Here is a 14,475-nt window from a genome sequence, read left to right on the forward strand (position 1 = left end):
TGGAGCCACAACACAAAAAATGAGAGTTCTTTGGAAATGCAACCACACCCCACTCATTTTCTGCTCTGTGCCCCATGTCCCCACCCACAGATACGCAACAGAGGAATACCAGCTGTTGAAACTTTGCAGATGGCAAATCCAATATTGTGCCACTTTAGACTTTCTCCTCAAAGGATCATTCCACATGGCTTCTTTTATAGGGTCAGGATTTCTTTTCTTGGGAGGACGGATAGTTGGGCATGGAAAATATCTGTGGGCATGAACAATGGGGAAATGGCATTTATAAACTGAAATAAAGCCTTTCCAATTTGTGGAAAGAGCTGGAGGGAGGAAAGAATCATATGAATAACATATTTGAAACTCAACAGGCTGCTGACAGTGAGTCCTTTCAGATCCCACTCTGGCCATACTCTTACATGGCAGTACCACATTTAAATCTGTGACTAAAGGTGAGTCAACGCACAGTGATGTACCCAGCACTTTGTTTCACTGCACTGAGTTTAATCAATCCATCCTTCCCCTACACATAATTTGTGGGGAAGGAAGAGTCGTTTCTTCTGCATCTTGTGTATTTCATGGTGCTGCACAAGTGCTAGAATGAGCATTAATTTTGAGTGCTGCTTTAAGTAGACAATTCATTCAACACAAAAGTATTAAACTCAGCAGTCAGTCCAGGGGATGGCTGCACAGGTGCCTTCAAGAGAGCATCTACTGAGCTTCATGTTTCTCAAAGGTATTTCCCTCCTGCCACACACAAAGAGGCTTTCAGGTTGCAAAAGGAATCTTGTTTCTTACAAGAAAAGAGGGAGACTTTCAGTGTATGTCATTCAATACAGCACATTTTCAGACTAATTCCACAAGTGAATGCCCAATGAAAATAGACAAAAAAACAGAGCCAAAAGTCCACATGAGGAAGCACCATAACAATATCATTAAAAGTATTACAGAAGTCTTTCAAAACACTGTCAGCAAGGTACTTTACCCATGTTAAGGAAAAGCAAATACATTTTAAGAAATAATTTTCTTTTTCTATTGGAAGAAGTAAAAACTATTTGCCAGCCAAATATTTTCCTTCAAAGCTACCCTGCTTCAGCCAAACCCCATTAATCATTGTGCTGTTAGACAAGATTGCTTTGATGTCCACAGATCATACAGAAGACTTAAGACAGCAAGCTGTCTGAAAAATTCAGTGATAAGGTCAAGGTAAACCAAGGTAAAAAGTGTTTAATCAGTTCTAATTTAGTCAAGAGTTTTACTTGTTTCACATAAACTTTATCTACTTTTGATTGTTATTTTATTTTATCTAGCAGCACATACTGCAAAGCCTCTATTATTACTACTGCCTGACTTACCAAGCCACCTGGAAACTCAACCATCTAAGGAGAAACAAAGACTAAATTAGAAATACTCTTCTCTGCAAGGAACTGGGAAGGCTAAAAGAAATGTTGACTTTGATTGAAGGGGTCCAACAGCCCTGTTCAGATTAGCCAAGCAATTTGAGTCTCACTGAGTACTCTCTGAGCCCCTGGGCAAAACATGGGATTTTGGTGTTTGTTAGAGGCTGTTGTGGGGGTGAAAATTAAAGTTCTCTTTGGGCACTATAAACAACAAAGAAAACCCACACTTCCTCTATCAAACAGCACATGGATCCCCCAATAACTAATTTCAGCAGAAACTATTATTAAAAATTCTTTTGGAAAGTATTCAAGGTATGGTTTATGGGCAGAAAAGCATTTTAAAAATACACATTAATGCTTCCATTAAGAACCAAAAAATAGAAACATGCAGACAAATAACTCTTTAAACTAACACTTTGGCAACAACAACAAAAAAATATTTAGTACATCACTTAACAAATGGATTTGACCCAGATTGCTACCCTCTGTTTTAAGAGAACATTCTTGAGAAGAGTTCACAGGCTGCTGGTACTGCTAATTTATCTCAATTGTGTTACAGCTTTCAAAAAGTCAGTAAAAGACTTGCAACATCCGTTCCCACTTTGTTGCCTACACATATTCTTACCAGTAAGGGCTATGAGAAGAAGCTAAACTAAAACTGAAAACAGGAAAAATTTTAAATCATAATCAGCAGTTGAAGGGAAGGGTGTTTCTTCTTCTAAACAAGAGACTTGAAGGCTCTGCCCCAATAGCAATCTTGGCTTGCTCTTCACTTCATATAGCCCCCAGCTCTTGTGACAAGATTACTTTCAGTTAAAATTTGTGTTTGCTTGCCTTCAGCCCACCTGGGCTGTCTTCATCTTCAAGTGATGACACTGTCATGCCATTTCCTTTATTTCAGTCTGAAAAATCAACAACTCAGGTGTGTAGAGGGAGAAAATCTAACTGCATATTCCTTTTAATGAACATTTTTATGGAGATAGTGGATGAAAGTAGTCTCAAGATAGCCGTTCATTAATAAGCTCTACAACATGATATTTTTCTCTCAACAGTAGTCTTATCTTAACACCCTTATCAAGTCACTCTCCAGTGGCTCTACTGATTCTAAATTTCTCCCTGTGGTTCTCCTACTGAGCAAAAGTCCAAAAAGAACAAACATGCCACTTCTCTGAGTCTACAACAGAGCATTCAGAGTTATCGGACTGCTCAGCACAATCTATCTATCTTTTACTTTTAAACTCCAAGGCTCCACAAGTCCTTTCCCTCCAAGCTGGTTCATCATGATCAGAATCACTGACCTGAATTTTCCTCTTCTGGAAAATATAGTATATTTGCAATTTCCAAGCATGCTAGAAAAGTCACAGAATCACAGAATAACCGGAGCTGGAAAGGACCCCTGAAAACCATCCTGTCCAAAACCCCTGCTGCTCAGGTTCACCTAGAGCAGGTTCCAAAGGATCTCATCCGGGTGGGGTTTGAACATCTCCAGAGATTTTTTTGCTGGAACAGTTGTTTTCATGTGTCCTTCATATTTGCGTGCCTGAACAATTCAGTCCATCTGATGTTACAAACTAGCTGCTGTAGCTCTATCACAATTTTCTACTTGAAATAAGAAACCTTGTTATAATCCCCCTTTTAATTCTTTCCAATTATAAAAAAAAGTAACTAATGTATTGATAGACTGAATAAACTTCCTATTTGAACAATAGTCTTTCACCTCCTTATTAATCAGTAAAACCAAGACTAACACACTATCTTGTCAGTTGAGATGAAGAAGTTGCTAGACATCAATAAACATTTCTCAGCCAAAATTATAGGAGCTCTGCATCTTTAAATATCCCAGTGAGAAGGAATACATTTTTAAAAAATTAGGTTTCCAGTTAACATACATAAAGTCACACCTCAAGCTTTTTTTCCCCAAGCTTTTCTTTTTGCATCTCATTTTTGTTTCTGTCAACATTGTAACATAAACCATCTGAAAGGTTTAAAACTAAACAGTTCTAGGCAGTGGGTGAAACCACAGCATGTTAACTGACAGGAGGTTTTGGCTTGGTCTTCATCTTTAAGCATCTATTACTCAGCTGCTGTTTCTCTGCAGCAGGGGCTGGAACATTCACAGACTTCAGGCCAAGACTCCTAGTTTCCTATTAGGTGCTGCTTGAGCATGTTTTTTCTTGATTTGGTTGTTTCTTTAATAACTACACCATCCTTGTATTCCATCTTGCCCATCTGAACACAACCAATACCAATTGACACTTACTGCAGCTTCATTGAACACTGATTGTTCAAATGACAGCACACACGGCTGTGATGCCACTTGACAGAGCTGTCCCCATCTGACAGACATCAGAGCAGGGACAGAGGTGATGAACAGAAGATAAGGCTAGTAAGAAATTAAGGTAAGCAGAAGAAATACAAGTGTGATATCTCTTAAGTATTAGCCAGTTCTCCTTCAGTCAAATGCAAAGCTATTTTCAAAAAACTAAAATATTTTTCCTATGGCATATAATCCTCTGCCAACTCCAGCACAAGAGATTTTGTCCTCAAACAATCTGAAGAGTGGAAGAATGAAAGCTTATAAAATATATATCCTTGTCTGTGTTGGAAACAGCACCATTCCAAACCAGAGACTAAGGCTGAAATACAATCCAGGGGCTGTGCTTCCATTCATAAACTGTTCCATTTGAACACAGGGTCTGGAATGAATTTTATCCTCATGTTCAACCAGAGAGCCACAATTTATTACAGTGCTGCACTTTTCAGTTTCAAAATCATATCCCTAACATTTTTTTCTGTCAAGTCCAATGGAGATTAGCAGACTTTTCAACCAGGATCATCCATAAAGAGAAAATACAGCAGAATCCAACTGCCCAGAGACATGAAGAAGCAAGTCCAGTTATGTACCACATGGCTAAAAGAAAAGAAAACCTACTGTGCACACACAGCTTCAACAGTCTGAGCTGGAAAGGCATCAGAAAGGCCCTTTCCTTAGTAACAGCATAAGTGGTATCTCAAATGTTTAGCTCAGTAACAGCATAAGTGGGGTCTCAGACTTTGGCTCTGTTTTTAAGTTACCACTAGACTGTCTGTGCAGCAGCCGAGCTCCATTACTCCTGTGTAAAATCACAGTAATGCTCTCTGACAGCTTCAAACCCCCAAAAAATAACCAGTGCTTCCCAGTCATTGCATATTCTGCAGCTAACATGTACCACAAAGGTACAGGCTTATTTACATCAGTTAAACTTTGAGCTGTTTCAGGAGCCTCCTTAGGGTTCTCTAGGTAATGATTACTTCTGATATTCAAATTAAAAGGAATTTAGGATTCAGCAACACTGGCATGACCAATTTCAATCTATAAGGTCACTGCTTTTTGCAGAAGTTGTCTATAGTTTTCCATTGTCTTAAAATATTTCTCTGGCAAAAAGAGAAAACTGCAAAAATTGCAGCAGAGTTGAATACATTTTCATTGATGCTTCTCCACATAGAGCAAGATGAAAGAAGCATCTGCTGCCAGTATACAACCAGGTAAAAGTAATTTAAATAATTACAAAAAACATCCCATCAACTTCTGGACTAGAACAATTTCCTCTTCCAGAAAAAGGGAAGGGAAATTGGTGACATGGTCCTTCAGCTCAAGGATGTGATCCAGCAATTCAATCTGTGATTTAACATGTCATTTTTAAATACTAGTTTTTCTCACAGATCCTATTGCACCAGAAATCTCTTGATCATTATACACTCATACCACACCACAAATCAGATTTTCATAGTATGCAGAGAAGTAAAAACTAGACTTCAGTTAACATAAACCTTTAAATGAAGACAAAGGAAATTATCACAGACATCAGGTACAGAAATCTTATACAGTAAAATTTAGTAATCTGTTGACAAGTAACCAAATTTTTTCATTCTACAAAAAGCTTTCCATTTGATAAGTCAGAGCCACTACCACATATCCTTTGCATTGCATTCACATATTTTATTCACCTGGTCACCTAATAAAACAGACTAGATCCCTTCAAACTTTCCATCTCTCTTTGACTGACACTAAGCAGTCATTTGACAGCATGGATGACAATTTAGAATGAACCCTGCTTTGACTAGAGCTGCTGCAGAATAGCTTTTTAAAACCCATCTCTGGGTAGCTCTGTTTGTGACTAAGAAACATTTTGAACACAGCAGCTAACAGCCCCAGTGAGATGCTTCACCATCTATTTTGGAAGGCAATATGCCAAGAGAGCTGTGGTGCATTTTCAATCATCTCTTGGCTACTGCTTCTTCCAAAGTCTCTGTCCAAAGACAGCCAAAACCAAGTTCTATGAATCACTGCTTGAATGAGATCTAATTATTCAATTAGTTTTAATGCCTTTCTTTTCATTGTTTCTTGACAGCCTTACACACCTCTTGCCCTTCAGGGCATTTGTCCACATGTCTTTCCCACAAGTGGAAATGCAGGCAATTTCCTTCCCACCCATAACAGCTTTCAGTGAATACAGTATCCTGCACATCCCCTTTGGACCTATAGTCCTTTTTACCAGGGAGAGAGGAAGAATAAAAATCTGTATAATCACCTATTCACAGACACACATTGCTGAGACCTGATCTGCTGCTTTGTGTACACCACAGATTTATTGCACGTAAACTTCTTCACAAAGATGTTTGTCATGTTTATTCACCTGAATGCATAAGATTATTAATAAAGCCTCAGGTATGAAACTGCAAATAGATGATCCACCTAGCTAGTATAAGTGGGGGGAAACTTAACACTTAGCTGTGAAATATGAACTGCTTCAAAAACTGTATTGGTTGGAAGGCTTTGATGATGAGAAAAAAGGAAAAAAAAGAGAGAAAAATCTCTTAATTCTCCACCTTACTCCTTATGAGTCACACTATTTTTCATTTTGCCTGCTACTACATTAATACAAAAAAAAACACACAAAAAACCGTGTTTCAGAGCAATGCTGTCTGCTTTCTCCCTGTATAACTACACAGAAAAGAAACAATGATTAATGGTGTAATATAGATTTACAGCAAATTCCTAGCTACCAGTTCATCTCAGTCACTAAAGCAGTTACTTGACAGTTGCAATGGCTCAGTTGCTTTTACAGGAATACTGTCTAGGGCTCAGACTCATTTTTCTGGGACAAGATTTTCAAGGTAGAATGAAAACTGCAAGCTAGGGTGCAGCCAGCTGAGAAACAAAGCACTTTTTCACAATTCTGGTTTTCCATTTCCCCACCTGAACTGCCAACAGGAATGTGCTAGTTATAGAAAAACAACAGAAATGCAAACTTCCCATTGAGATACAGGATGGAGAGATTTTGTAAGTATTGCATTTTTAGCCACAGGTTTGCAACAGGACTGGGAGAAAGCGGTGAGAAAATTGATGTGCATTGACTCATTCACCTTTCCTTTTAACCAAAAGATAGTTAATGGCTCTTGAAAATCAAAATGTGTGTTCTCTAGAAGAGCTACAGCTAGAAAAAGGCAATATTCTACTCAGTTTAACAGTGGTGATTATCAGGCCTGAACTTTACTAACCCAGTTATTATTACATCCACTACCTCAGAAACACAGAAAGGCTTAGCATGGTGAACACTATACAAACAAAACTCCAAATGTTGGTCTCACTTGAGTAGTTTCTCTTCAAACACTGCAGCAATTGGAGTTTGCTGTGATGTCACCCATGCAATTTCTTACACCATCCCTGCAAAGGTGCAATGGAAGAGGCTCATTGCAGACTGGCTGTTACCAGGAGACAAAGAAAACTTTGCAGTAAACTTCATGAGTCACCTAATGCTTCATTTTGCTGTAGTTTTGCAAAAGAATATACAACATGATTGGTAATGCTGCACACCACTGCTGCCAGCAGAGCCTACATAAGAAGTCATGCCTTATAAAATGGTTGTCAGATCCTTTTGATTGACTATCCTCAAATGTTGCCTTTTCTACTTTCAATGCCAAAAAACACAACAGAATTTCAATCTTGCATAGAAATACTTCATTCATTAAGCAACACCTTGTCCTTAAGAAGTCTTTTTCCTCTTTCTCAAAATGGACATTTGAACTTATTAAAAATGTAAAACAAAGGTGTTCCCTCCCCACATACCCAGCTGTGCTGAGGTGCATAGCATCCTCTGAGAATAAACCCATTTGCATCCCTGGTCTTTCATCTTGCCACTGACTGTGCTTGGTGTGTCAAAAAGTTTATAAAGTTATCAAATTGTATGTATTAGAAGGGACCTTTAAAGATCATTTAGTTCTAACTCCCATGCCATGGATAGGGACAGCTTCCACTATCCCAGGTTCCTCAAAGTTCCATCCAACCTGGCCTGCAACACCTCCAGGGATGGGGCATCCACATCTTCTCTGGGCAACCTGCTCCAGTGTCTCACCACTCTCTCAGAAACTAGAATTTGCGATTTGTACGTGACAAAATTTAGTCTGAGCAACATCCTGCTTCCTTTTTCTTTGGCATTCTGAGTGTAGCACCAGGATTCATCTCATGACCTTCTGATGGAGAGACCTAGCTTCTATCACTTCAGTTTAACAAAAAAGCTCCAATACTTGCCAATATTAGCAAAGCTGCATCCTGTCTGCAATTCCCCTCAGAGATGGACTGAATGCTACTAAGCAGATCTGATTCTGTTCAGGAAAGGGCAATTATGTGTCACAGCACACACCACAGCATAGGCTGCAGTTAAGAGGGCCACCGTACAGAGTGTAATCATACAATACCAGAAAGCTTCAACTCACACAAACACCTTACCATATCAGAAGGCTTCAGGTGTCTGCCCATACAGAGTAACATCATCTCACCTCAGAAGACTGCAAACATCTGCTCATCTTGTCCTTCAGCCCAACCTTTCATACCCCTTATTGCTGATGCACTGCACCTGTGAGCCCTCTGTTCCCCTTGGTGATTGCTCAGTAACCCCTCAGCACTCCATGGCTCATCACCTCCAACACTGCTCACCTGCCTTTCACAGCTGTATCCCATCGGCGATGGGGCTCAGGCACAGCCCCACTCCCAATTCCCACAAACTGTGTGCCTACAATTATGTTCTACTTCAAAAAGCCGTCGTCCTTTTTATAAGTTATGTCATATTATCTTATTTATACAACTATTATTTCCCTTCTTTTGTCTTCCCTGCATAGGAAGGACAAATACTGGTATTACAGATCCTTCTAGGAATCAGGATTGATATGTGCATGACAGAAAGAGAGCTCTCCATGTCTATCATTTTATCTTTTTGTTTTCTCCATGTTTTATGCATGAGTGTGATTTGTCATACAACATATTAATAGATAACCTACAGATAACAAGTGGTTGCAGACTGCTGCATCTTGTAGTGTTCACTGAGTAATTTCAAAGCGAGATATTAGCTGAATATAAATGACATGCTCTTGCTAATTTTTTTAAGTAACTGCAAGAGAACAAGTCTAACTGCTCACCCCCCAGGTTCAACCCTGGCCAACATAGCTATCTCAATTTCTGTAACTGTTCTGCAAAAAAGTCAGTTTGATTCAAGGGTGCCCAGGCCTCTCTGTAGCACCTCCACTGGTGCTTGGATCTCCGAAACTTTAATCTGACCTTTAGAGCTTACTTGGTCCCCAAAACAACAAATAAAACTACTTAATAAATGGAAAATGTAATGAGTCAGCACTGGCTCAGCCCCACACAGGAGGTACTGCAAATCACAGAGAAATGTAGCCAGTCATAGCTGGCTGCTTCACACACAAAGAGCAGTTGGTCAGTAACAAAGAGCAGGAAGAATAACTTTCTCTCCTTATCCATATGCTTTCCTGACTAGGGCCCACAGGGGATTTGCTGATAAAACACAACTTTGTCACATTTGTCAGACCTGAGGCTGTCACAGAAACATAACTGATGGGACAATCTTTGATGAGCCACTGTCACAAGAGCAACCTGTCCAAGGCAAGAGCTGCTGTTCCAGTTCTGCAGTGAAACAGCCCAGCAGGTCCCAGTATCACCCCACTGCCACAAAGTGTCCTGGACTGTTTTGTTTTGGGAACACCAAAATGTCCACGATAGTGAAAAAAATTTTTACAGTGTTCCCCGTCTACAAAGTTTGCTTTTAAATCAGATCACAAGCAAATCTTGAAATGATAAATGTTGAAATGATAAGCTGAGCCAGAAGCCTGGGTTTTGACTTTGCCCACCTCACAGAAAAGCCAGAAGAATAATTATGTTTTAACAATGTTCTCTCAACTCCTTCACAATATCAGCTGGCTTTTTTTTCCTGCCCTGTTCCTCCAGCTATTTCCCAGCATTTCCCTTTTCCACTCAGACTCAGGAGCAGGTGACTGTTCCCTCACTGCAGGCAACAGGTTTCTCCTTTTCTTATGACAAACCATTTTTTAATAGTAAACACTTTAATGCTTCCAGAAGCCAGCATATCATTTGGCACCAATACAGGTAGTAAAAACTCACCCTTCTCAGGAACCAGTGGCAGTTCACTTTGCAGTCTGTCCTGTCACTGTGACCTTGAGGGACTCGTGATAACAAATCTTGGAAGACAAGTCAGCCCGGGGGCACTGCTGCTGTAGCCAAGATCTCACCAGAAATGCAGCTGCCAAAATGACATTACACACCTGATACTGCTCAGCAAGAGGCTGGTACACAGGAGAATTCACCTAATGCAGCCTGGTTTTGTACATGGAAATACTGAGGTGGAGAAAGAGGAATTTGTTCAGGATTTCAGGGCATCTCAGAGCCTGACTGGAGCAGCCATTCCCTGACTCCTGAACTCTCTGGGTAGATGGCCACTTTTCAATCAGCCTGCCCTACCTAGAATAAGAACACAGATTTTTCAGAACAATCATGAAAACCTTTAGCATAACTCCACTGCCTTCCTCTGAGGATCTCACCACACATTTAGAACAGGTAGGACACCCACCATCAGAATCACGAGCACAGGAGCTGCACTGGGAGCTGCTGATAAGGCGCTGCAGGCTGATGACCTCAGGCTGCTTTTTGAATGCCCAGCTCTTGCAGATGGCTATTGACCCCAGGAGGCATCCTGTGCTACTGCAGTACATGGCACCAAGTCAGGCTGACATTTGTGTACTGAGTCATGCCTACATTTGTTTTCTGCTGTCCATATACATCAGCCAATAGTAAATAAATCACAGCAGGGACCTCAGCTCGTGATGTGTTTCAGCAGAAACCTGGATAACATGTTCATAGGAAAGGAGAGCATGTAAAATCTGACACACATTCTACTGTGCACTGAGATTGGAGCAGAAAAGGATATAACTGGTTGAGGGTTCTCTGCTCACCAGCTTGGATAGCAGCACCCTCACCATGAAAAGAGCTCCAAACATGTGGGAACAAAGTCAGTGTTTCTAAATGCAGTTAGTTCAGCCTCTGCCTTCATCCAGCCTTTGCATGAAACAAATCTCATTACTAGGGCATGATTTTGCCTTTTTGTGCAGTGCCTCTCTTCACTCTGACCTTTTGTGACTCCTGCCCTACTGGAGTCTCCCACAAGAAAGTCAGTGGGAACGGGTCCATGAAAGGAAGTAACATTTCAACATTATAGCAGAGGCTTGATGCTGAAGGAGGCAGAAGGCCTAAATGGATCATTTCCAGGGACAGACTGGCTCTCCTTCTCCCCTGAAGCACAAGGTCAGGGCCAGAGTACAGTGCCTCAGCTGTCCATGCTGTGAGCAGTGCCTTGCTTACAAGTGGCACACAAGGGCAGTGCTTTCCACAGGAAATGAAAGGGGTGACCAGACACCACTGAAAAACCAATGTCTGCTCTTAGATCTTCATTCCCTTCCAAAAGCCCATCTGCTGCCTGAGTGCAGCAGGGTCAGTACAACAGTGAAACCCAGTCTGATGCACAGAGAGCAGCTCTAATCCACAGCATCAGCTGATTACACAGAGCATATCCATTGTCCAAAATAGTTTTATTTTCACTCTTCCTCTCTGAAACCAACTTGACTCTTCTCCAAAACACAACACCAGAATGAGTCACTTGAAATTATTTTTTAGGTGGGTTTTTAAACGCAGAGTTGCAATGCTGCCCCTGCCTTGTGACAGCATGCCAGGAAACCCCTGGGAACTCTCCCAGAAAACTGTGAGGGAATGAATGCAAAACAGGCTGAGCTGTTCAGCTTCTCACCTCCCCCAGCATGGGCTTGAACATGTTGACAGCAGGGTGGTATGAAGATGGTTTTGTCCCCTACAAATCTTTTGGATAAACAAGATTGTGCTCTACATCAGAAATCTCTTTTTAACTTCAGTCAATATTTTCTTGGCTTGCTACTCTTGACAGTCATAAAACAGCTCTCTCTGGAACACGCCATTCAAATTAATCAGCTGTCAGCTATTCTTTTAAAACTAATAATAGAAGGTCTGCATGAGCCTGTGAGAGACTGAAACACAGGAATGTGAGTTGTGCAGCTGCAAATGTTTCTATAGTGCTACAGCTCAAATTGCTTTTTGCGCTCTACCAAGAAGGCATGAAGCAGCATTGTAGGGAACAGGTTCTGGACTGTCAAAATTGCCCAGCTGTCCTCAGTACACCCGATAAACGTGGTAAATGTTCAGTGACACCTTTTAACTTTCAAGGAAGCTTTAAAGACAGGAGGGATGTTCTGGTCATAAACCAACAGGCTCAGCTGGCCCAGGAGCACAGATAATTTGATGGCTTGTATCCTTTGGATGCCAGCTGCACAGAGGATGCCAGACTATACTCTTGCCATTGGCAGAAGTTTTAGCCTCCAATTCATCTTCTTGTCATCAAACTGCAAGAGGATGAGCAAAAAGGGTTCCAGGAGGAAGCACTGCCTCTGAGAGAATTGGGAAACAGGATTCTTTTGAACAGCCCCTTGACTACAGCAGTTTGGCTCCAAGTGGGCAGAGAAGATTAATGTTACATGAGGCTTGAACTCAGAATAAGAGCTGGCACTGGAGAAAAACCAACTGTGCAACACTCCTGTAACTGCTTAGGGGACTCTGTTGTCACAAGAAACTGAGGAACAACTGGGAGGCTCTGTTCAAAAAGCACTCAGGTTTGCAAAGCCTGATGAAGGAACAAGAGCAGCACCTGCTTTTTCCAGGTCTGCCTAAAGCTAGTACCACCTGGGGACTTGCTTCTACCAGCAGTGAGTCCATTTTCAGCCTGAAAAAAATACTCTTTAAAGCCTCTCAGACTTTTAAGAGAAAGAAACAGTTTAAATCCCAGACCGGAAGCCTTAATTATAATGGATTTGTGTGAAAGTTGCCAGATCTTGCCCTGCTCTGTGATCAGGGCTGTGCCAAGAGTCTGCTTCGTGTCACACAAGCAACTGTGCTAAGTTCAGCAAAGTAACTGGGTCAAAGATGCACAGCCAGAAGAGAGATCACTGATTAGCACTAATGAGAGCCTGCACTGCAGAGCAGAGTGACAGTGCCATCCTGTCGAGGCTCTTGCTGTAATTAAAGGCAGCCATACCCATCTCCAGTGTGAGCTGCACAGAACAGATCTTTTTGTGTGTCACATTTTACACCTTGGGAAGTCACTGATGACCAGAAAACAGAATGTGAGAGGAAACAACTGAGAACTCATTGTTCATACTGCTGGAATTGAAATTAACTTATAGAAAATCAGGAAAGATTTGAGCATCACCATGAGCAGCTCTACTAAACATGCAGCATCATTGTTTTCAATCAATTAATTCTACCTATAATGGGTATAAAGTTACAGATGAAGAATACGTGATGAACACAAGGTGATCTTGTGTTCAAGAATTTAAGGGAACATCTGTCCACAGCACCAGGTGCTCTGAAGATCAACCTTGAACAGAAACAGCAGAAAAAAAAAGAAAACTACAGAGTTTTTCCAATGTCTCACAGACTTTCCCTAAGAAGAAAAATAGAAAGGACTTTGTAGTAATCTAGAGAAAGGACTAAGAGCAGAAACTAATATTGAATTGTACAAAGTCAGTCCTAGGCTTCTAGGTAGCCTCAGCTGATTTGCAAAGCAGTGTATTTCTAAGTAATAAAGACAAATGCATCATGTTAGCAGTTAACTTGGAATTGACCTCAACAGACAACACAAACATCTGCTGTCAGCCTATGGATAGAGGGTGTGCAAGGAGTTACAGAAGACAGGATCCATGCAAGATGAAACAAGCAATTAAAACACTTACCTCAAAATATAAAAATTACTCTGTAGACAATCAAGAACAGAGAACAAAAAAAAATTCTACTGTGCCCCTCCACTTTTCTTCTAAGTACAGAGAGACAGAAAGCAATTAATCCCACCAAACATCTCTGGAAAACTCAGAGCCACTGACTATCCAGACAGAATATGGACATTCAGCCACTGGCAGAAACATGGTGAACACCTGGGACCGGTGAGGAGATTTATATCAGGACAACACAAAGCAACTGTCTGTGAAATACAGACATGAATGCACTTATAAAGTGACAACAACAGAAAGCTGCAAATGCTGAGCTAAGGACCTGTCCAGAGGTGCGGTGATGAAAACAGAGCTGTTACACCTGCACAGACTCCTACAAGGACTCCACCTGCCTTACCAGCTATACCAGCAGCCTTCTTGAATTGCTCACTCCCTCAATAGATGAAAAAACAAGGGGTCAATCTTGTTACAATGGTAGTTACAAATACATTATAATTTTTATTATTATCTCCTACTTGTAAGGTGTACATAGCATAACATATGAAAACTTTATTTGAAACCATTCAGAATGCTAGAACATATGGAAATTATCTTAAAGGACCAAGGGAATGATGCCTTGTATCACTTTTCAAAATAACTTGCAAATGCTACAGCACAGACCATTAAGGGAAATGCCACTCAGCCAGAAACCCTAGGAGAGAATTCACCAGGCTTCCTGCTGCACCACAGCAAACAGAGACACACCAAAACCCCACTGCTGCCTTTGGAATACCTGGTTTGGAACTCCTTGCAGAGATCTCTCAGGATTCCCAGGATGATCATCTGTAAAGTGTAAGCACTTAAAAGCACCAGCTCTAACATTGAAAATCATTAGATTTGCCTGTCGTAGAAATTTCAGGGACTAATAGCATTTTTCCCTCAA

General features: G+C 40.9%; 1 protein-coding gene across 10 annotated transcripts in view; it reads right to left on the minus strand.

Annotated features, from left to right (window-relative positions):
• DENND2B (DENN domain containing 2B) overlaps positions 1-14,475 on the minus strand; it is a 153,088-nt gene that overhangs the window by 99,448 nt on the left and 39,165 nt on the right. The window contains exon 1 of one of the 10 annotated variants that reach the window (XM_064715061.1): positions 8,167-8,273. The exons of the other annotated variants lie outside the window; for them this stretch is intronic. The gene's annotated coding sequence lies outside the window, so the exon portion shown is untranslated. Of the gene's footprint in view, positions 1-8,166; positions 8,274-14,475 lie in introns of those variants that run through there. 10 annotated transcript variants of the gene reach the window in all.

Source organism: Zonotrichia leucophrys, chromosome 5, assembly GCF_028769735.1.
Source record: "Zonotrichia leucophrys gambelii isolate GWCS_2022_RI chromosome 5, RI_Zleu_2.0, whole genome shotgun sequence".
NCBI classification, from domain to species: domain Eukaryota; kingdom Metazoa; phylum Chordata; class Aves; order Passeriformes; family Passerellidae; genus Zonotrichia; species Zonotrichia leucophrys.